Here is a 3,932-nt window from a genome sequence, read left to right on the forward strand (position 1 = left end):
CCGCCCGGCCTGGCCCGCCCCGGGCCGCACCTGCCGCCGCCCGCGGGGCCGCGCCCCGGGCCCGCCCCGTTGCCAGGAGACGGCGGGCGGTGGGCAGGAGAGCGCCGCCTTGCGGCCGGGAGGGGAAGGGCCGCGGCCCGCCCCGTTCCCGCGCCGCGGTCTCCTCAGAGCGGCCACCTCAGCCCCGGCGTCCCGCCGCGGCCTCCCCGGGGCAGAAAGGGGTCCTGCGGGCCGTGGAGGGGCCGAGGAGCCCCACCTGGTGCACGACGCACGCCGGGAGGGTGTTGGGGGGGCGTCGGGCAGGGAGCCAGGCTTTGCGACATGGCCAGCGGCCTGCAGAACCTGACTGTGAGCCCCAGCCTGAATATTGAGCTCAGATTTAACGCTTCCTGTCCAGATTAACATTTGTTTTCCATCCTTACAGTCACTTATTTTCATCCTCATCCTGGAGGGAATGAGATTTGCAGACCCTGGCTAAGATCAAGGCCCAGGCTGCCATGGGATAGGACGCAGATGCCGGTGGGATGTCTGTGGTCGCCTGCTCAGAGGTCTTTCCCCTCGTGCCTTCCCCTACCAGGAGATTCGTGCCGGAGCGTCCCAGCCGCTGCGAGAAGGAGCAGAGCGGCTCTGCTGCCTCTCACACACAAAACAAGGGACATGGGGGATTTTTTTCTCTGAAGTGGTGGCAGGAATGTTCCAACTTAGTTCAGGTCCCAAAGGAGACGTTGTTTGCTGCAGTGTTTCCCCATATGTGGAAAAATGAAAGCTAAACTCTTCAATTCAGAGTCAGGATGGATTTTGAGAACCAAAACCTTCCATGCTGGTCACAAAGCAGAGAGGAAACGCTTTCCTTTTTTCATATAAAATCTCATCAGCTCCACACAACGTGTTTCCAAGCAAGGCAAGCCCCTGGCATTGGGTACTCCCCAGCCCAATCCCCTGCAAAATAACCTTCCTGCTTTCAGCCCCACGCTGCGGGGACACGTTGACCCAGCCTGGGCAACGGAGCAGCTCACTGCAGTGGAATAAGGCATCGATCCGGTGCTGGGTTTTGTTCGAGATGCTTTGCTCAGGCGTTGGAGCTCCCTCTGTCCCTCCCCATTGCTGTCAGGGCTGGCCTGGATCCCCTGCCCGCTCACAGGTAACCGCCCCATCCTCTGGGCAGCCATATCCGCTCCCTTCTTATCACAGGTGACTGTAGTCTAACCCCATAACTCCCTTCTAGAAGTCAGCCAGTCTGGCTCCCAGTGCTGTTAGGGCTTATTTCTATGAAGGTTAGAAAACAAATTTACATCCTAATCCCACAGCAAGCACCAATCCCTTTTTGCATTGCTCCTGGCTTTCGGCTTATCTGGAGTGTTCCCAAGTGAATTTCACACCCTGATGGTTTAAGCTGCTTTAGGGCAGCTGCCCCAGGCTTGCAGCTAGGTCCCCTGGCCCCCACAGCTCTCCGCCCACAGCTCCTCTCGGTGCTAACGCCTTCACTCTGCTCCTCTCCTTTGAAGCGCTGCGGAGCTCGGGAAGGGCTGGCTGCCGAGCACCTAGACCATGTGTCTACACAAGGGAACAGTTATTCAGGTGCTGGTGGTCTCCAGCAGTTCCTGCAGATGTGGCAATGCCTCTGCTGTGGCAGTGGGCAAGATACAAGGAAACACATAAAAATTGGCTCATAAATCACTGAATTCAGAAGCTCAGTGAGGTCAGATCTCTTAAATCATCATTCGTGATGGGGAACACACTTCTTTCAGCACAGACACTTCGTTTTTGTTCCCATGTGTTGAGTGATGTGTTCATAGTCCTGCCTTACTACAGTGCTTTGCAGCCGGCTGTTCTGCGTGCTGTGCCGCGTGTTCATGCAAACGGTGTTCACAGGAGCCGTCATGACACTGACGTCCCATGGAGCTGTTTCCAGCCCCTGGGGTCACCCAGAAAACACACACCAACAGCGTAGCACAGCACAGAAACCAGTAGAGCCTCGATTTTAGGGAACCCAAAGCAAGACATGGGGAGATCGCATTCTCCTTGCTTTGAAACACCTCTAAGAGGGGTTTTTCCCCTGTTCTGTATTTATCCCAGCAGTGCTTGAAGGCTGCTCGTCTGGCTTTACGGTCTGTCCTCTGAGTGCCCCAGGGCAAAGGCAGGCAGAACCACCTGGACACTGGGTGCCTGTGGAGGGCTCAGCGAGTTCAGCCAAGAAAAGGGAAGAGCTGCCTGAGCTGCTGAAGTCACCCCGGTGGGATATGAAATATGGATGGGGCCATGAACACTGCTGTTAGAGCTGATTTATTCCCGGCACCTTGCAGTGGTGCTGCTGGGGACGTCAGATAATGAAGACACATTGATCCACCGTTAATGGTGGCCATGCAGCGTTGTCCTCCCCCTTGATCAGTCCATGGGTTTTCACACAGACCTGGTGGAAAATTAATTTTCTTTCCATATGTAAAAGTGATCTATACCAGGATTTCTTATTGCTGGGTTTGTTCTGCCTCTGAAGGTTTTAATTTTGGTGCAGAATGCTCCTTGGAAAAGAGGTGATTTTTATTATTTTTTCACAAAGTGTTTAATAATTTACAGCCAGTGGGTGTTTTCAGGTTGTCCTAGGCAGTATTTTGGGAGCGGTGATGGAAGGAGGAGGTTGTTCAGAATGCAGAGCTCACAGGCAGCTGGCTGGGGATTGCCTTAACTATCTGTAAGTGCCAAAGCGCTGCTTGCTGCCTGGGCTGGTCCGGGTTTGTGCAGGAGGAGGAGGTGGCGGTGACTCATGCTGGGAGCCAGACCTGGCATGACGCGGCCGGGACCATGGGGTGACACAGCAGGCCACCACACAGGGACACACACGGACTCTGGCCAAGCCAGCTCGGCATCAGCCACCGTCTGCTGGAGAGCTGTTTGCGTCTCTGCTCGGCATGGAGCTGGGCACACAGAAAGAGCTGAGGGCATTTTGGTGTAACAAAGACAAGGGTGATATAATGCCTTAAATAAATGTATTCAGGAGGGCCTTTGAAAGGCTGGGAGTCTCTCCAGTGAGCTGGAGGGAGGTGGGGAATCCTGCCAGGTAAAACCCCTAACACAGCTGTACCAGAAGGGTTAGCGTCTGCAAGCCCTACCTCCAGGCTCTGTTATTTATGAATGCACCCTACACTCAGGTTTCCTGTGCTTTCCCAGTCTCCAGGCAATCGCATCCACCCTTATCCCCTTGAGGTCCATCTGCCATGTTCCTCCAGGCATTGCACCCAGACCCTATGCAGGAGATGGAGCTCCTCTGAAGCTGGTAATTCCTGAGTACAGGGTATACCTGAACACTCTCCCTGTACTATGGATGCTCTGTGATCTGCATTAGCTGCCTGTGATTTCAAGGGGTAAATAAAACCTTTGAAATTCTCTTTCTCACAGCTGTGCTAATTCATTAACACAAGTTCATGAACTGTTTCTGCTCTATCAATGAGCAGCTCCTGCAGTCAGTAGGATCAGTGGGCTTTAGAGGATGCTTGGAGAAAGCCAACATTTCACCCCTTTCCCAGCCCAAGCCTACGTGTGCTTCCCCGCTAAGGGAATAGGGTGCTTTGAAGTGACAAACTTTGAGGGGAACAGGCTGCAGGGACAGGGGGGAATCGAGGGGCAGTGGGCATGGTGGTTACAGACTCCTGCTTCCAAATTTCTGCAATTCAGCCATTTCTGCCCATCCCGTCACAAAAGAGTTCTTTGGCCATGAAGTCTCTCTCTATGTAACATAGCATGTAGCCCCAAAGTGGGGAGGAAAAGACATCAGCCATAGAGGGCCAAACAACACTGATGTCCTTCTGTTCCTACCAGCTTATTCCCCATCCACCCCAGCCACACACAAACATAAAAAACCAACCAAACTGACAGTTTCTGCTGGTTTTTTTTCTAATTTTTTTTAATTGTCATTAAGAGGATTGCACCTTCTGATA

The sequence above is a fragment of the Mycteria americana genome, chromosome 16, assembly GCF_035582795.1.
Source record: "Mycteria americana isolate JAX WOST 10 ecotype Jacksonville Zoo and Gardens chromosome 16, USCA_MyAme_1.0, whole genome shotgun sequence".
In the NCBI taxonomy this organism is placed as follows: Eukaryota; Metazoa; Chordata; class Aves; order Ciconiiformes; family Ciconiidae; genus Mycteria; species Mycteria americana.